General features: G+C 39.9%; 1 long non-coding RNA gene across 3 annotated transcripts; it reads left to right on the top strand.

The window, feature by feature from the left end:
• The first annotated feature begins 34 nt into the window (after positions 1 to 34).
• LOC122060393 lies at positions 35 to 18,309 on the top strand. 3 transcript variants are annotated; one of them, XR_006134386.1, is made up of 8 exons: positions 35 to 163; positions 15,279 to 15,474; positions 15,676 to 15,747; positions 15,858 to 15,926; positions 16,024 to 16,158; positions 17,439 to 17,485; positions 17,783 to 17,869; positions 17,984 to 18,309. It is a non-coding gene; the product is annotated as an uncharacterized LOC122060393 (long non-coding RNA). The 3 variants fall into 3 exon arrangements; XR_006134384.1 differs by having other exon boundaries at positions 17,571 to 17,869; XR_006134385.1 differs by lacking the exon at positions 35 to 163 and adding an exon at positions 15,062 to 15,151 and having other exon boundaries at positions 17,571 to 17,869.
• The last annotated feature ends 2,276 nt before the right edge of the window (positions 18,310 to 20,585 follow it).

Raw genomic sequence — 20,585 nt, 5'->3', positions numbered from 1 at the left:
TTCCATTATTTCTCTAATATATGACTTGTGTAACAGGTATTTCTTGGAAAAAATGGTGCTCGAACGAGATGTTGAAGGAAATGAATTTCCACATCTAGTTTATGTTTCTCAAGAACAACCGAGATTTGATCACCACGAAAAAGCTGAGGCCTTGAATTCTTCGGTAAAGCCCAAATCTTTTTTTTTTTTCCTTCAATTTTTACCAGGATCAAGTATGGTTGTTGCGGAGGAAAAAGTTCACTGATTGGATGTTTATGACTGTATCTACTAAGAACAAAGTCAACTTAGTACAGAATTTGCTTTGGATCCATTAAAAATGAGACTCTGGATCAACCCAGTACTGCCACTGCAGTGAATGTTATAAGCTGAGTATAGTATGAAGGTTCCTCATATTCCTGATCAATCCAGTGTCATTTGTTGAATCTCCTTCAACTATACCTCAGTCACTAATTCTGCTCTTGCGCAGTCACCTATGTCTATTGGGCAAAAAGAAAAAACAAAAATGGTACCATCTTAAAGTCTAATAAAACAACTCCAAAACCTGATTTCTCTGGATTTCCTCAAGAACAGCAGTCAACTATAAGTTTAGTTAAATCCCCCAAAGGAGGTTTTCAATGGACTGCCTTCCTTTCCACTGATTCTGTAAAATAAAATATAAATAAATAAATAAAAATAAAAGAGGTGGAAAATCTCAAGTGCATAACGAGAAACTTTGATTCCTCGAAAGCAGTCCATGTCCCCTAGAAAGTGGTCCATATCCCTATAAACATTAAGAAGACGAGAAAGTCCCTCCATGGCCACAATAAAAAGAAAGGGGCTCAAAGGGCAACCTTGTCTGATTCCTCGAGAAGGTTTAAAATGATTAAAAGAGGAACCATGGATCTTAATGGAAAAAGAAGACGAGCACACAAGTTTATAAACAAGATCACCCCGTTTCTTTCCGAACCCTAGAAAATCAAAAACTGCCCTTAAATATCCCCATTCAAGTGTCATATGTCTTTGCCATATCCAATTTAAGCGCAACATAAACAACCTTACCTTTTTTTCCTTCTGAGAGAGTGAAAAATTTCTTGGGCAATAATAATATTATCACAAATTTGTCTTCTCGGAACAAAAGAGGCTTAACAAGGATAAATGAATTTATGAGAGGACATGTTTCAATCTATTAGCCATAATTTTCGTAATGAATTTATATGATACATTGCATAGGCTCATCGATCGAAATTCACCAACCAAAGATGCTTTTTCACACTTTGGGAAGAGGCATATCAAAGTATGATTGAGACCAGGAGGAAGAACAAATCCAAGAAGAAAGATTGGACAAAATTAAAAATTTCATGAGCAACAAATCTCAAATAAATTGGTAAAAGACAGCCTAGAAAGTATCCGGCCCAGGGGCTTTAAAGGCACCCATAGAAAATGCAACTGATCTGATTTCATCAAATGTAGGGATGCTAGGGAGTGCTAACACAGTGTTTTGGCTGTGAATCTTATTGAGAATTTCATTGATGATGATGTTTTATCTACAAGAGGTTGTAGCCCTAATTGGCTAATGGTATGTGACTTAGAATGACTCATACACAATATAGAGTTTCCATGAATGGCACATGTGATATAGACTTTTCAAGAGAGAGAGAGAGAGTAGAATATTGACTTACCCAGAATGGGATAACTCGATATTCACTAATACACCCCCTCAAGTTGGAGAGTCAAAGGGTCGAATCTTCAACTTGTCCTGCATGAACTAAAACCAGGCTGTGGGCAGCCTTTTGGTGAATATATCGGCTAGCTGGTAATTGGTAGAGATGAATTGAACCGAGAGCAGACGATTGGCGACTCATTCGAGAACAAAATGGAAATCAATTTCCATATGTTTGGTCCAGGCATGAAAAATCGGGTTTGCAGAGAGATAGGTAGCCCCGATATTGTCACACCAGAGAACTGGAGGACCACGCAACGGAAAACCATGTTCCTTGAAAAGAGCTTCAAGCCAGATCAGTTTAGCAGAGGCTTCAACTAAGGCTTTATACTCAGCCTCAGTGGAGGAGCGTGCCACAGTTTTCTACTTGTTGGAGTTCCATGATATCAAGTTAGGGCCTAAATAGATCGTATACCATCAGTAGAACGTCTGTAGCGTTGCTACTAGCCTAATCTGCATCAGAGTAGACTTGAAGAGTCACATCAGAGGACCATTCCAAGAGAAGACCATGCGTGCGAGCAAGCTTGAGATAGCGCAAGATGCGCTTGACCAGGGACCAATCATCCTCAGTTGGGGCATGCATAGATTGACAGGCTTTGTTCACAGAGAAGGAGACATCAGGCCATGTCAAGGTGATGTACCAAAGGGTGCCAACAAGAGATTGATACTTAGTTGCATCAGCCATCAGAGCACTCCCTTGCGCAAATGGCTTTGAGATGGTGGAAATAGGGGTCTGTATTGTCTTGCAATCAACCATGGTTGCCCGTGTTAGAAGATCTGAAATGTAAAGAGACTGAGACAGAACTATACCCTTGGAATGAGGCAGAGCTTCGATGCCAAGAAAGAAATGAAGATTGCTCAAATCCTTGATAGAGAATTCTATTGAAAGCTTGCCCAAGAGATCAGAGATAAAAGAGGCACTGCTCCCTGTGACAAGAATATCATCAACATACACCAATATATAAGCGGTTACAAATCCCTGCTTGTAAATAAAGAGAGAGGGATCCGTTTAAGAAGCAGAGAATCCAATCCGAGTGAGGTACTGAGAGAGTCTTTGGAACCATGCCCGTGGGGCTTGCTTGAGGGCATAAAAGGAACAATGGAGCTTGCAGACATGAGATGGACGGGTGAGATCTTCAAACCCAGGGGGTTGAGCCATAAATACCTCTTCAGAGAGAATTCCATGGATGAACTCATTGTGCACATCCAACTGACGTATAGCCCACCCTTGAGAGATGGCAATTGTGAGGATTGATCTCACTATGGTGGGTTTCACAACATGGCTGAATGTCTCTGTGAAATCAATACCCAGTTGTTGGTGAAAGCCCTTGGCAACCAAACTCGCTTTGTAGCGCTCAAGAGAACCGTCTGATTTCCTTTTTATTCTGTACACCCATTTGCAGCCACCTAAGTTCATATCTAAGGTGCAAGGAACAAGAGACCAGGTGTGGTTCCGGATGAGAGCACTGAACTCTTCTATCATAGCGGCATGCCACTCAGGGGATTTTTTGGCTTGGGAGAAGTATGTGGGTTCGAGTGTAGAGGGAGAGGAGGTGAGGGCGTGAGGTGGGTTGGACCGAGGTCACAACTGCATCTGTGCAGTCTGGTAGGTGGGGCTGGCTGTGTGGGTGGGGAGGAGGCAAGTTGCAGACCCAATGGAATAGGTGAGGATGCTAAAGGCACTAATGGGGAGGCATAGAGGTCAGTTAGGGGTCGAGTGCGTAAGGGTGGTGAGGGAGGTGAGGCCAGACCAAGTGTGGTGGGAGACGGTAAGGGTGAGGGCATGGGAAAAGGCGACTGAAGCGGAGAAGGGCTGGCTATTGGAGTAATGGGAGGTGAAGTGGGTGGTAGCACAGGTGAGGGAGGCACTGGGAAGGGTAGAGTGGTAGGTGTAGAGGGAGAAATGGGAGGCCAAATGGGCAATGATGCCCAAGGCAGTATTGGTGGAGGTTGGATGAGTGGTGGAAAAAGTATGGAGGAGGAACGGAATGGAAAAGAGGACTCATCAAAGCGAACATGACGAGCGATATAAGTCCGATTAGTGGAGAGATCTAGACACCGATATCTAGTGTGACGAGGACTATAACCAAGAAAAACACACTTTGCAGACCGAAAGTCTGTTTTGTGATGATTATAAGGACGCAAGAAAGGGAAACAAGTGCAACCAAAGACATGTAAGAACCTATAATCAGGGGTCTTGTGATGTACTAACTCAAAGGGGGAGGTGTTCTGAGAGACTTTGGATGGCATCCTGTCCGTAAGAAAAACGGCAAACTCAAAAGCAAAGTGCCAAAATTTCATGGGCATAGACCCATGGGCAAGCAGGGAGAGACCTGTCTCAAGTCTCAACATTGTGGCAATGTCTCCTTTCAACAGAACCCTGTTGCTCATGGGTGTGGGGACATGAAAGTCGATGGGAAATCCCCAACTTTGAAAAGAAGGTGGGAAGAGTTCTAAATTCTCCACCCCAGTCTATTTGGATGGCTTTGATTTTACGAGAAAAGCGATGCTCAACTAAACTTTGAAATTACACAAAAGTTGAAAAAACTTCAGATTTATGAACAAAAGGAAAGAATCAAATAAACTTCGTGTTATCATCCACAAAAATTACAAAAAGCAGTGACTATCCACGGAAGCAGTCGCAGATGGACCATAAACATCACTATAAATTAAATCTAAGGGAGACAAGCTATGAGACAGGGAGGAGCCTAAAGAAAGACGAGAAGCCTTGCCAAGCTGGCAAGTAGTACATAGACGACTAAGCTGCGTGGACTGACACGGCAACTTATTAACCTTAAACATATGATGTAAAAGAAGCTCGTGTGGATGAACTAAACGCTGATGCCACTAGTCAATGGATGTAGGTTCAGCAATGTGGACACCAGGAGAGGGAGAATTGGAATTAACGGTGTAGAGACCTCCACCACTCGGTCCGGAAAGGAGTGTTGCCTTGGTCACCTGATCCTTGACAAGAAAATAAGATGGGTGAAATTCAAAGAAAACATGGCTGTCCCGGGAAAATTTCTGAACGAAAAGAAGTGGTTTCGAAATAGCCGGTACATGAAGAACATTAGATAAGCAAAAAGGAAGGTTAGAATTATTAGAGGGCAAAAAGGAAGTACCAACATGGTGAATGAGCAAACCCTTACCGTTTCCCACATATAGTTGATCTTGGCCAGCATAGGTGTCGTAGGATGAGAGGGATTGGAGATCTAGGGTGACATGGTGAGATGCGCTGGTATCAGGATACCAGGTTAGACTGGATGGTTGTTGAGGTGGGTGGGGAAGGAGAGGGGGGTTGGGATTGGTGTAATGGGTGGCTAGTTGGTGATAGGAGTTGGTAGAGGCGGGGTTATAAGGAGGACATTGGTTTTGGTAATGGTATGGGTAAGGTAGGACAGGGGGACGATAGTAACAGGTGGTAGTAGAGTGGTTCGTGCACTAACAAATAAAGCACCATAGATCGCCACCTTGAGAAGCAAAGTGACCCCCATGGCCACGGCCACGGCCACCATGACCACCCCTACCCCTATGACCTCTTGAAGTACCTTGGACAAAGGAGGAAGGACCAGAGGCAATATTGGCAGAGGGGGGAGGAGCCATCCTTTTGAGCAGTGTTGGTAGTTATAGAACCATTAGAGGCGGTTGTGTCAGATAGTGTTACCTTATTGAAGGAATGAATACATTCATGGCTGAGAAGGAGACCGTGCAAATCAGTGTATGAGATGGGTTCTAGCCGTTCAAGTAGTGTAGGGATGATATCCTGAAGATCCTTGTGCAGACCACGAAAAATATGGACATTGAAGTCCTCTGGTGGAAGAGGTTTCCCTGCCACAGCAAGTTCATCAGCTAGGGTCTTGGCACGTTGAAGAAAGTCAGTCACAAATTCATCATGTTTCTGTGTGATCTGTTGAAGACTGATATGAAGAGAGAGTAGACGCATTGCAAAGGCTAAACAGAAAGCTGTGTGAAGGGCAGTCCAGATATCTTTGCTGGTATCTTTCCCAAGAATGAGAGGTAGAACGGATTCAGAGAGTGAAGCAATAAGCATAATCATGAGGCAAGCATCCTGTCGATGCCATGTAGAAGCACTAGCATCATCAGTAAGGCACGGTTTGGTTCCATCAATATGACCATAGAGGTCCTGGCCGATGAGAAAGGGGACAACCTGCACCTTCCATTGGAGAAAGTTGGAAGATGTGAGTCGCAGGGAAAGAAAATGGTGCATTGAGCCATAGGTGGGAGAAGGGGAGGGGCAGGTGTTGACCCGAGAGGTGGCTGAATGCTCATCAGCTATAGGCATGATTGTGCTGAGGATCGATGAGAAAGAGGGAAAGAAGGAGGGGGGATGAAGAAGAGGAGGTCGAGTAGGGCTACAGGGCATTAGCCTTTGTGGCTCTTGATACCATGCTAACACAGTGTTTTGGGTGTGAATCTTATTGAGAATTTCATTGATAATGATGTTTTATATACAAGAGGTGGTAGCCCTAATCGGCTAATCGTATGCAACTAAGAATGACTCATACACAATATAGAGTTTCCACGAATGGCACATGTGATATAGACTTTTCAAGAGAGAGAGAGTAGAATATTGAGTTACCCAGAATGGGATAACTCGATATTTACTGATAAGGAGTAGTGAGGTATCAAGATCTGGGACTGGCTGAAATAGATAGTCAATAAAGGAAGGGTCCAAAGGGATGGAAGTAGTGAATAGATCCGAAAGAAACAAGGAGAACTCATTGGCCATAAGGGAAGGATAGGCAATTTCTCACAAGATGAAGAATAAATAGATTCAATTTTCCTTCTTCTGTCATTGACTTTAACAATAGAGTGGTAGAATTTGGTGTTGCGATCCCCTTCAAAAATGTATGAGTGGTGGGATTTCTGAAACCATAAGCATTCTTCAGCACTTAAAATCCAATCCAAGTTGGAGGCAGAACAGGCCAGCTGGTCATAAGGAGGGTAAGGGAGGTACTCCAGCCTCAGGGAAGAGTAAAGAAGATGTTGTTTCAAATTATCAATCGTCCAAAAGTGGTTCTATTCCACTGATTCAAAAGTCTACTAAAGCAGGCAGTTTTCTCAACAATATTTAAACCACACAACAAATTCCAGTTAATATAGCAGAAAAAGGAGAAATCGGGGTGAAAATTTCAAACATGTTGATAATGGAAAAGTTTCTGATAACGAGGACAAGAAGAGAAGGTGTGGAGGAAAATCAGATTGTGATCTGTTAAGTTTGTCTCGAATTCTTGACCCGTTTTGAAGATTGACCCGATCCGACATATTTTGGTGGTGACCCAAATGGGAATTTTTCTGAGAGCCCCCGCGGTATGGTTCGACTGGATCGACAGCAACCCGATGGGTCGACCCACGATTTTGAAGTATATATAATATACTGTTGCTTGTTGAGAAAGTCATTGTATTCCAGGGTTTTCACGCAGCTAGGGTTTCAGGGTAAGTTTTTCCTCGCCGCTGCTAGGGTGTAATTTCTCTTCTGCATAGTGAATCATCTTCTTCTTCGCCCGAGGACGTAGCACACCACCCTGGTGTGTGAACCTTGTTAAATCTCTGTGTCGTACGAATCTATTGTCTCTTTATTATTCGTGTTTCTTGGTGTTTGATCTTACAAACTAATATCAGAGCTCTAGGTTACTTCGATCCATGGCTTCAACGAAATACGATATTGATAGGTTGGATGGCAACATCAGTTTTAGTTTATGACAGGTTCGAATGATGGCTATTCTCACGCAGTAGGGTTTGAAGAAAACCCTATTTAGAAAGGCGAAGAAACCTGCAACTATGTTCGATGATGATTGGAACAATTTGGATGATAAAGCCCTTTCAGCTATTTAGTTGTGTCTTTCGAATGATGTTCTACAGGAAGTTCTCTCAGAGAAAACGGCTGTAGAGTTATGGGTGAAGTTAGAAAACCTCTACCTCACCAAATCCCTCACCAATAGGTTGAGATTGAAGCAACAACTGTATACCCTTCATATGGGTGAAGGTACTTCTATTAAGTCCCACATATTTGAGTTCAATTCTATTGTTCCTGATTTGAAAAGGATAGATGTTAAAATAGACGATGAAAATTTGGCCCTATTATTGTTATGTTCTCTGCCTCCATCTTATAAGCATTTTAGGGATACCATGATTTATGGTAGAGAGACAATCTCTATTGAGGATATCAAAACGAATCTGAAAAGCAAGCAAAAGATTGATGATGAATTGACATCTACCAATAAATCTGATGGTGTTGGTTTGGTAGCTAGAGGAAGAACGAATGAAAGGGGTTCAGATGGTGACAAAAAGAAGGTTAGATCAAAATCTAAGCACAAGAATTTAACCTGCAATTACTGTAAGAAAAAGAGGCATATTAAATCTGAATGCTATAAGCTTTTAAATAAGCAGAAGGCAGGTGGTGGTGCCCAAAATCAACAGAAAAGAGATGATTCTGTGGAAGCTAGTATTGCTGAAGATGAGAGTGAGTCTAATATGCTTTTGGTGACTGATGATAAAGTTAGATCACAGGATGAATGGATTCTTGACTCTGGTTGTTCCTACCATATGTGTCCCAATCGTGAATGGTTCTCCACATACGAATCAGTTCGAGGTGGAGTTGTGTTAATGGGAAATAATGCTTCTTGTAAGACTATTGGAATGGGAACAATCAATATCAAGATGTATGATGGCATTGTCAGAACCTTGTCCAATGTCAGGCATGTCCCTGATTTGAAGAAGAATCTCATCAGTTTAGGCACTCTTGATTCAAATGGGTGCAAGTATACAGCTGAAGGTGGAGTCATGAAGATCAGCAAGGGTGTTCTCCTATTGATGAAAGGAATCAAGGTTAGCAGTTTGTATGTGTTGCAGGGTGCTACAGTCACTGGGTCTATTGCAGCAGCATCATCATCTATGTCTGAATTAGATGTCACAAATTTATGGCACATGAAGTTAGGCCATATGAGTGAAAGAGGGATGACATCATTAAATAAAAGGGGTTTGTTGTGTGGTTAGAGTACAGGAGCAATGGAGTTCTGTGAGCATTGTGTGTTTGGGAAGCAAAAAAGAGTTAGTTTCAGTACTGCTATTCATAGGACCAAGGGAACTTTAGACTACATTCATTCAGACCTATGGGGGCCCTCGAGGGTTGCTTCAAAGGGGGCTGGTGCAAGATACTTGCTTACTTTCATTGATGATTTCTCTAGGAAGGTTTGGGTCTATTTCTTGAAGCACAAAAATGAAGTATTTGTCACTTTCAAACAGTGGAAGAATTTGCTTGAGAAGCAGACCAGGAAACAAATTAAAAGGTTAAGAACCGATAATGGCCTAGAGTTTTGTGAAGGTGACTTTAATGAGTTCTGCAAAAATGAAGGTATTGCAAGACACCATACAGTCATTAAAACACCCCAGTAGAATGGAGTGGCAGAGCGTATGAATAGAACCTTGTTAGAAAAGGCGAGGTGTATGTTATCAAATGCAAGATTGGACAAGGAGTTCTGGTCAAAAGCAGTTAACACAGCAACCTTGTTGGTGAACAGATCTCCTTGCACAGCTATTGAGTGTAAGACTCCAGAAGAAGTTTGGTCAAGTAAACCTATAGACTACTCAAATTTAAAAGTATTTGGAAGTCCTGCTTATGCACATGTAAATGAAGGAAAGTTGGAACCTAGGGCTAAGAAATGCATTTTTCTTGGGTATGGATCTAGAGTGAAAGGATACAGGTGTTAGTGTCCTGATCCAAAGTCTCCAAAATTTCTTATTAGCAGAGATGTTACTTTTGATGAATCTACTATATTGCATCCTAAGAAAGAAGCTCATATTCATTGTGATGAAGGTCAAGAAAAATCTAGAGAGAATGTAGAGTTTGAAATTGGTGATTCATCTTCAAACAAAGCACAATCTACTTTAGTCCAGTTGCCTACTTTTACTGAAAGAGATGATGCTAAAGAGAATCAAGAAGAAGAGTGGTACAACATTGCCAAGGATAGACCAAGGAGGAATATTAGACAACCACAAAAGTATGGGCATGCTAAATTTGTTGCTTATGCATTGTCTGTTGCAGATACAATTGAAAATAGTGAGTCTGCAACATATTCTGAAGCTGTTGCTTCAATTGATTCTACAAAATGGTTGATTGCCATGAATGAGGAGATGGAATCTCTTCATAAAAATCAGACTTGGGAGCTTGTGAAGCCGAGAACAGAGAAGAAAATTATTGATTGCAAATGGGTCTTCAAGAAGAAGGAATCTGCCTCAGGTGTTGAAGATACTAGGTACAAGGCACGTTTGGTTGCAAAGGGCTATAGTTAGGTACAAGGAACTAATTTTAATGATGTTTTCTCACCTGTTGTTAAGTATAGTTCTATTCGTGTCCTACTTGCTTTAGTTGCTATGCATGATTTAGAGTTGAAGCAACATGATGTGAAAACAGCATTCTTGCATGGTGAACTAGAAGAACAGATTTATATGCATCAACTTGAAGGGTTTGTTATTGAAGGTAAGGAGGACCATATATGCTTGTTGAAGAAGTCCCTATATGGTTTAAAACAGTCTCCTAGACAATGGTATAAAAGGTTTGATTCAGTTATGGCTAGTTTTGGATACTCCAGGTGTCAATATGACTGTTGTGTTTATTTCAAAAAGCTCTCTGATGGGTCATTCATATATTTGTTGCTTTATGTTGATGATATGTTGATTGCAGCAAAAGATAGGAATGAGGTCAATAGGTTGAAGGAACAATTAAGTTCTGAATTTGAGATGAAAGATTTGGGGGCAGCAAGGAAGATCCTTGGTATGGAGATCAAGAGGGATAGAGAAGCAGGGAAGCTGTGGCTATCTCAACAAAAGTACACTGAGAAGGTGTTGAACCATTTTGGCATGAAAGATGCCAAACCTGTAACTATTCCTCTTGCATCTCATTTTAGACTTTCAACTGCTCTATCACCTAAGACAGATGAAGAGGTGCAGTACATGTCACGTGTTCCATACTCTAGTGCAGTTGGCTCCGTTATGTATGCTATGGTTTGCACTCGTCCTGACATTTCACAAGCTGCCAATGTGGTGAGCAGACATTTGTCATGTCCAGGTAAAGCTCATTGGGAAGCAGTGAAGTGGATACTTAAGTACTTGAAGGGACCTCTGGTGTTTATTTGGAGTTTGGGAGGAATGGTGATAGTTTATCTGGTTATGTTGATTCAGATTATGCAGGTGATCTTGACAAGAGAAGGTCACTCACAGGCTATGTATTTACTCTTGGAGGAAATACGGTTAGTTGGAAAGCTACTTTACAAGCTACAGTTGCATTATCTATCACTGAAGCAGAGTATATGGCAGTGACTGAGGCAATTAAAGAAGCTATTTGGCTTAGAGGTTTGTTGGGAGAAGTCAGCATGGATCATTGGGTGACTGTTGTCCATTGTGATAGCCAGAGTGCTATTCACTTGACTAAAGATTCAATGTATCATGAGAGAACAAAGCACATTGATGTTCGGTATCATTTCATAAAAGAGATAATTGCTCAAGGTAATATTCAAGTGTTGAAGATTGGTACTGAAGACAATCCAGCTGATATGTTGACTAAGCCTTTATGTGTTGGTAAGTTCGAGCATTGCTTGAACTTACTTGGTGTCTGTTGTATTTGAGTTCAACCCTTTGGAGGGCCATTAGAGAAGATGAAGATATTAGCTATTTGTTTATCTGTTAGAGGAGAATTCAAGGCAAGGTGGAGATTTGTTAAGTTTGTCTCGAATTCTTGACCCGTTTTGAAGATTGACCCGATTCGACATATTTTGGTGGCGACCCGAATGGGAATTTTTCTGAGATCTGTGATGGAAGCAGAGGGATTGGACCAATAGGCCCAAGCCCGAAGCCCATCACTGATCTCGTATGGGGGTGGTTTGATCGGATCAACCGTGACCCGATGGGTCGACCCACGATTTTGAAGTATATATAATGTACTATTGCTTGTTGAGAAAGTCATTGTATTCCAGGGTTTTCACGCAGCTAGGGTTTCAGGGCAAGTTTTTCCTCGCCGCTGCTAGGGTGTAATTTCTCTTCTGCATAGTGAATCATCTTCTTCTTCGCCCAAGGACGTAGCACACCACCCTGGTGTGTGAACCTCGTTAAATCTCTGTGTCGTACGAATCTATTGTCTCTTTATTATTCGTGTTTCTTGGTGTTTGATCTTACATGATCATAGCCAGTAGACGAGAATTTAGTGAGGTGTGCGTTGGGAAGAGAGATAAGCAAGATGGGGAGGCAAAGGCTTTGTCCAAACATTCTTCAAGTAGAGCTGGTGGTTTCTGCCTGGTAGACCAAGTGAAATGATTCCCATGGAAATTAATAGGTTCTAAATTAAAAAGAAGATAATATCATATTCTGTTCCTATTCTATATCTAGTTAATAAATTAATAATTAAAGACTTGTTCAATTTCATTATAATAGTTTCTCCCCGTTTGGTTGTTTATCCAAGGTGAGGGTCTCGACAATCATTTCTAATGCACCACATCATTTGAATGTTGACTGTGATCACTAGAAAGACATGCAACTTCTGGCCTCAATGGTGCTGTCGGTATTGTGGTTTTAGGAAGAAGAACAAAAAAAGGGAAGAAATAAAGCACAAAGAAACTTCAACAAAGATAGATGCCCTTGAAAATATCGAAGAGGGGATTAGGTTCTTGGTCTACTTATGTAGACCAATACATTTGACATTGTAAGTACAATAGTCGGCCGTGGACCCTACATCATCATATCTCTGTTTGGAGATACGTAGGGACCTATTTTGCAAGCTTTTACGCACACACTAGAAGGGGAGGGGGGATTAAAGGAAATGCATGTGACAGGAGGTGATGGCAAGGGTAGTGCCTATGATTTCTCGGTGTACTCTTTGCCATGCGGACTCTGAATCATTGCAGCACATCTTTCTGAGCTGTCCTTTCTCATCCTTAATCTGGTCGGAATTTCTAGAATTTTTGGGTTACACTGGCAAGGTTTCCCTTCTATTCAGGAGCTCTTTTCATGGTGGAAGCGGAACTCCCTTGTTTCTCCTTTGAATGCTGCAATTCTGAGTATTTTTTACCAAGTTTGGTTGGAAAGGAATCGAAGACTCTACGATAACTGTAGCAAGACTCCCTCTATGCTGGTTAAATCTATTCTCATGGATTTACAAGGCTTATCTTGTATCTCCCTAGTGGAAATTAAATCAATGAGGGATCTTACACTATGTGCATCGCTTCATCTGAAAAGAACACCGTGTCTCACTAAGGGTGTCATGGAGATATACTGGAATCGGCCTCCAATGGGATGTATCAAGATTAGTTGATGGATGCTCCTTAGGTAATCCAGGTATGTCAGGTGCTGGGCGTACTTTCAAAAATCAAAACGGGAAGCCTGTGTTTGCTTCTCCTCTTTCCAAGGGTTATCTTCAAATTTCTATGCTGAATTTGCGGCCTTCTCTGATCAAGGTAGCTAGAGATCTAAATTTTCCTTGGATTGAAGTAGAGTGTGATTCTAGAGCTGTAGTCTAGTGTATTGAAAGGAAATCCATTCCGTGGTATTTCACTCAAAAATATATTAATTCTTTAGGCTACTTGAACAACATTCAGTGGAAGATTCATCATTGCTTTAGAGAAGTGAATGTTGTAGTAGATAAACTGGCGAGGCATGCTACTGCTAATAGGTCCTCAATAGTATGGGATGGACAACCATGGTGTACACATGACGAAATAGAATGGAATGCAGTTGGGAAACCGAGATTTCAGTTTTTATAGTCTATGCTTATTTGAAGTATTCTGTCTTTCATTGTCTTAGCTCCATTTTCTACAAGTGGCAATGCCGAAGGTGGATTAGAGAGTTGAATTTTGTTTAGTTTGGAATTCTTTTGTATGGCTTCGGCTTGTTTCTCTCTTTTTCAATATTAATATACTCTTGCTGATCTTAAGCAAAAAAAAAAAAAAAAAACCTGGCACCTGCTCTACAAGCAGAAGCTGCAACCAGTGCACTATACTGGGTTCACTCCAATACTACTTACAGATTAGAAATCTGCATTTTGCTTATTGAATTGAGAGATTATACCTAAGTTAATCCTCATTTTGGGTTGAGAATGGAGGGCCCCTCTTGTTGCGAACACAAACTTCAATAGCTTTTCCCTCAACTCAGGAGAAGATGGATTCGACTTTTTTCATTCCTTCTTCAGAATATTCAGACTTTTATAAACTTTCATGGCTGTTGAGAATGTATAGGGATTTGACGGAATCTGGCCAATTTGAAATGTTTGGACCTCATTTTGAGGTTTCCTAAGGGGTTTGGGGTCTTTTGGATTTTATTTTAGCACGCAAATCAAGGCAGTGGAATCTTAGGATTTTGAGAGGATCTCAGACTTAACTTTAAAAGGGAGGAGAAAGAGAGGGTAAAGGAAGAGGTTCCTCGGACTTGAAGCCCTTGGTGTTTTTCGTTCATGTCTTTGGGAATTGGGAATTGGGAATTGGGAATTGAGAATTATTTATAAGGAATTGGGTGGTATCTTTGTAATAGGGAGTCTGGCAACTCTGCCAATCCTAAAGGCATTGGTAATTTTTAAGGGTAGACTTCGGAGGGTTGTTGTGGGTGATCTGGTGATATGGTTTTTGCGTGTTATATATTGTCAAAATTGTCTTTTCGAGTATTATCCAATGGTGTGTCAGTCAAGTTCATCTTTAGTTCGAAATAAATTTAGATTTTTTTAAATAAAAATATTTCATTTTGGTAGTTAGGGATCTTGACAACTGTTTTCATGTTGTTCTCACACCATCGGACACTACTTGAATTGATTCGTCAATATTTGTCACACCAATGCCAGATATCATTGGTTTAGGTATAGTTTGGCTAGATTGGATCTGGTTTGGCTTGTTAGGTAAAGTTATAGGTCATTTTTGAAGGTACTGAATCCTCTTCCGAGAGTATGTAGATCTCGTCCATGTCCTAAAAAGAATTATTGTCGAGGGACAAAATTTGATGTTTACAAAATGCTCCTCTTTAGTTGGGAAAATGCTAAGTTGACAAAATGCCCTCTTTGGCCGAGGCCCATGCGACATCCGAAGGGCAAACACAAAGATAACCATTTTTTGTCACCCAAAACACGTACTACCAACACCTTGCTCAAGGATGGCGGATAAATAGTGCAAAAAGCGAGCTAGAAAACCAACAAGAAATAAAAAATATATATATATATATATATATTGTAATTATGAATTCTCTATTTAATATTTAATATGTATGCTTAGAATTGGTGATTATCTGATTTTAATCTTACTAAATGAGGTTTTTTCAAGGTCAATTTAAACCATCCTAGCCCGTTAATTATTTTCGAAATTAGAAATGGTAGATGAAGTTGAAGGAAGCAACGGAGGCTGCCCTTTTGTTTCAGCCTCTTGTTGTAGAGGCAGTTGACTTCGAGGGGTAAACAATTATGTGGTAACATTCTACCGCTTTTCTTCTATAGTCGTGTAGAGACTCAAATTTTGATTGTATAAGATCTTGTTGTAAAATGAGGGAATGTTATGTTGTCTGATTATCCTGTTCCTTATCTTATGCTATATAGTTTATCAAGGTTATCCGATGCATCAGTTTGTGGATAAAGAGGGAATATGGAAAATTCAAGGTTAGGATAAATGGCTTGGAAGGTACCCGAGGTGGGTTGGAAGGTATTTTGTACTCTGTTGGCTCAGAAGGTACCCGAGGTGGGTTGGAACACCATGGCCAGGGAATAATGTACGGATCATCCGAGAGTGATCCAGGTAAGGTTCTATGCTTTCTACAATTAATGATCCAGAGTACCATGAATTGTAGGTGAGCTGTTAAGATTATGCCTTTCTAGTTGATTGTTGATGTGTTGAAATACCATAGTTTAACCTAGAAGGTGTTCTTCATGAGAATGTTGATATAAACATCTTCCCTCTGACTCGGCATGACTCACATTGACTCACATAATTAATCAGATTGAGATGGAAGTAGTTGAGTTGCAGAAAAGGAATCTCGCATGCCAACATTCTTCTGCAGAAGTATCTGTGGTATTATTATTTCCATTACTAGAATAAGTTTTGATTTTCCATCTTGTTTCTTTCCCACCTAAAAAGATAAAATAAACCTCTTGATCTCCAATTTCGTTTTTTTACATCAGATGCATGAAGAAGAACACTGCTCTAAAACCTGGAATATTTGAGAATTTCAACATCCTAATCCAGTTGAGGTGCGAGGAAAGCTCCCTACTCAAAAATCTCTTATAATACTTAAATTCTTCAAAGTTTATTGAGCTGCAATCATCTTATATTTAAAATGATTTGAAGATATCATGAAGACAGAAGCAGATGGATGAAATCATTTGAGGTTTCCTTTTAATAGATGCAGTGACCACCCTTTCCTCCTTTTCTCCACTCTGATCTTGAGGAGGGCATCAGATGCCTGGTTCTTGTTCTGGGAAGGTATTTTGTACTCTGTTGCTTTTCTTTTGGTCCTTCTCAACTGTTCTTAATTTACTTGGACAGAAGTGTAGGAATTAGCATAGTCATTTGTTATACCTCTGAGAAATAGTTTATATTGCTATGAAGATGCTTAAATGTTTGACTAGCTATTCAGCGGGCTCCATGTGCAAATGCTCTGTTTGAAATTGACCTCTATGCAATCACCTTCATTTCAGTGGGTGAAATTATGGTTGTTAATGAGGAAAGTTTACTGGTTAGATGTTTATGAGTACTAACTAAAAGCAGAGTCAACTTAATACAGAATTTTCCTTGCATCACATAAAATGAGATTCTGGAGCAACCCAGTACTACTAATGCAGTGAATATTAGTCAACTTATCTTTCCCACTTTTCCATTTTGATAAAAGTAATGACACTAATTTACCTCATAGACACATTTTCAGTTGGTGAAATATCATGCTAGCACTATTTTTCCATGCACACACAGATTAAATAACCTCATGAAGACCCACCTACACTATATGGATCACCTTGTTTACTAAAATTTTTCCTCCTATAAGGAGAGTAATCAAAATTATATGCTTTTATTAAAGATTAATGAAAAAGAGGGTTTTGCTGCAACTTAGGAGTGTTTTTTTGTCTTTTTTTTTTTTTTTTTTTTTTTTTTCTGCACAATGTAAACACAGCCTATATTGAACCATCCCTTGACTTGCTGATTCTGCAGCAGTATAATTAGCACATCTTGGCACCCATTGGACAATAATATTGGGCTAAATAGAGAACTGCAGAATGTGCCATATAAGCTGAGTATAGTGCCAAGGTTCCTCCCTTATATTCCAGATCCATCCAATGAGCTTGGTTGAATCTCCCTCAAGTATAGTTCAGTCAATAATTCTGCTCTGACAGAGTCACCTTCACAAACTGGGTCAAAAAGAGAAACACAAAGTGTTACAATCTTAAAGGGGAGTTGAACAAGTCATGCTCTAGACTTACTTGAATTAGACTAGACATTGTCCTGCTTTTTGTATTGTGTTGAGATTGAAATTGCCCTCAGAAAACAGGGGCCGTGTTTGGGCATGGCAGCTTGGGGAATGCTAAACAGACAGCATTCCTCTGCCCTAGTTTTATTTATGAAACACCCCATAAAGGGGGAAAAAAAAAGTTTCAGTTGGATGGGGAAAAGGAAGTTTTAATCAAGTCACTGACTAGTACTTGTAATTGTCTATTGTTGTCATATTTGGATATCTTGCTTGACATTGAGTTTATTGTTATTCTGCATAGGTTTGGGATCGACCACTGGGCTGGAGTTTGTTTCTGTGGGAACAGTTGTAAGAGAGCATTCTTCTCATTCCCTCACTATTTCCTTCCTCATAGCAGGAATAGCTACTGTACTTTCAGATTTTTGTTATGTAGATCTTTCTAGCCACTGCCCATCTGATGGAAGTGCCTACCATTATCCATATATTCCTTTGCTTGATGTTCTTGTTGTCCCATGTGCTGCAATTCTTGGCCTTGTGGTCACCGGACTCTATGGGAATTAAGGAGGTTCCTTATCAACAATTCTTTTCCTTTCCATGGAATTTAATCTTTGTTTAGTCTTTCAATTCAAACATTTTTCCTTGCAGTTGGTTCTGTTATGTATGCTATGGTTTGCATTCGTCCAAACGTTTCACAGGCTGTCAGTGTGGTGAGCAGATACTTGTCATGTCCAGGTAAAACCTATTGCGAAGCAATGAAGTGGATACTTAGGTACTTAAAAGGGACCTCTGGTGTTTGTTTGGAGTTTGGGAAGAATGGTGATAATTTATCTGGTTATGTTGATTCAGATTATGCAGATGATCTTGGCAAGAGGAGGTCACTCATAGGTTATGTATTTACTCTTGGAGGAAAGTACAGTTAGTTGGAAAACTACTTTACAAGCTACAATTGCATTATCTACTACTAAAGCAGAGTATATGGCAATGACTAAGGCAATTAAAGAAGCTATTTGGCTTAGAGGTTTGTTGGGAGAACTTAGCATGGATCATGGGGTGACTGTTGTCCATTGTGATAGCTAGAGTGTTATTCACTTGACCAAAGATCCGATGTATCATGAGGACAAAGTACATTGATGTTCGGTATCATTTCAGTAAAGAGATAATTGTTAAGGTAATATTCAAGTGTTGAAAATTGGTACTAAAGACAATCCAGCTGATATGTTGACTAAACCTTTATGTGTTGATAAGTTCGAGCATTGCTTAAATTTACTTGGCGTATGCCGTCTTTGAGTTGAGCCCTTTGGAGGGCTATTGGAGAAGATGAAGATTTTAGCTATTCATTTGTTTGTTCAAGGAGAATTCAAGTCAAGGTGGAGATTTGTTAAATTTGTCTCGAATTCTTGACCCATTTTGAAGATTGACCTGCTCCGACATATTTTTGTGGCAAGTCATTGTATTTTGGGGGTTTTTTGAGCTAGGGTTTCAGGATAAATTTTCTCGTCACTGTTTGGGTGTAATCTCTCTTCTGCATAGTGAAACATCTTTTTCTTCACCCGAGGACATAGCATACCACACCAGTGTATAAACCTCGTTAAATCTCTGTGTTGTGCAGATCTATTACCTGTTTATTTTCATAAACACTAATATGATGGTTCATCGACAACAAAAGTTACATGGTTGCAAAAATTGTTTTCTTCTAGTAGTTGCATAAGTAGTTCTTAAAAAGCCAGCCGTAGTTCCTTGACTTTCTTTTCGATTGCATCAATTTTATGAATAGTTAGACACAAAACTAATTGGACATCAAAATATACTTGTCAATGCACTTTGATAGACTTTTATCAAAAACTCGACTGGTATTTGTTCATTTTTCTATGTAATTGCATGGATCTCTATTCTAATTACCACACTTCACAGGTTCAGAGTGAAGGAGCAGAGACAGAAGGTCAATCTTCTATACTAGTTCGGATGAAGCTTTTCATATTTATATAATGGTTTATAAAATATGAACATTTGCCAATAATAATTAGAGTTGTTCAGTGCACACAGTTGATTCAGCGAACTCGATGTGGCTGTCTTTGGATTATCAGGGGTTCACAATGATAGAAAATAAATACAGAACGATTTATGAAGATCGATAAGCATGCACGACAAACACTACAAAATAAAACGTTTTAGGCATACCTGAATCCATGGTTGAAGAATAAGAACTCCTCAATGTCTTCTTGTATGCTCCTCGTACAACACGATCAATGTTGGTCTGGTCTACCCTCTTTCCCTTTTGCTTTTGATCGTTAGCATCACTTAATGGGTTAGTGATAACTATATATAGGGGTGAGGGTAGGGACCAACCCTGCAATAAAATTAGGGTTTCCTCCCCATTAAGGAAACAATACCTTAGGTCCACACATAGTAATAAATATTTCATACCATTAAGGCGTGCTAATAGAATCCAATATCTCCATAGAGATCACTTACCAATAATATTGGATTCTTTCTGCTTACTCCATCTTTAGTCAACACCACTAAACCGGTTTTGGAAACAAATCTTTAACTATGCTAGCCCACCTAATAGGAAATCTTACAATCTCCCACTTGGGCAGCATATGTCACAAGTTTTAGATTTTAAAATTTATTTAAAACGACTCTCCGGTTTAGATAAACTGAATGTGGCCACAAACAAAACAGTGTCGAATGGAGTACACCTTAAACCAAATGCCTTGGTCCGAATGAGAATTACAAACACCCAACCGTATTGATCATCACATCTAAAGCGATATGAGACCACACACGTCAAAGTGCTCATAACATCACCGACTTGGGCTGAACAGTATGAAAGTGTGGTATGGAAATAACATGCTATAGTGATCATCATGTCTATTTCCAAATTGGTCCTGGCTCGAAAACTAAATGAGCCCTATGAGACAAATACCGAAGGTCTCATTAATTACAAGCGTCTCCCAAACGCTCAAGCTTCAATTAATGAAGCTCATTGGGACTGGGTCCGGATGTCCCACAACACTAGCACTAGACCTCAATCAAACGAGGCTTTGCTAGCGACTGGATGTGTGTGTATTGACTGGAACCTCAGATACCGAATGAGGTAAGTACACCACATATAACCTCAATTTTCTATATGAGGCAAATAAATAAGTGTATACATATAAACAAATGGCCATAACAAAAAATGCATATATATTCTTGAGAAAAATAGTAATGCATCATATGTATAAACTAAAACTGAAGTCAAATGCGAACATATTGAGCAAAACTCCCACTAATAAAATACATCAAAAAAAACTAACAAGTCCCATATTAGTGATATGCTCTTGAAAGACTTTTGGAGTCAAGCCCTTAGTAAGATGATCTGCAATCATGTTTTCTGTAGCAATCTGTTCCATTGTCATCTGTGACTCTTGAACTTTCTCTCTGACAAAAAATTACTTAATGTCAA

This window comes from Macadamia integrifolia, chromosome 14, assembly GCF_013358625.1.
Source record: "Macadamia integrifolia cultivar HAES 741 chromosome 14, SCU_Mint_v3, whole genome shotgun sequence".
In the NCBI taxonomy this organism is placed as follows: domain Eukaryota; kingdom Viridiplantae; phylum Streptophyta; class Magnoliopsida; order Proteales; family Proteaceae; genus Macadamia; species Macadamia integrifolia.
The sequence above is the reverse complement of the archived record's forward strand: the minus strand, read 5'-3'. Positions and strand labels throughout refer to the sequence as shown.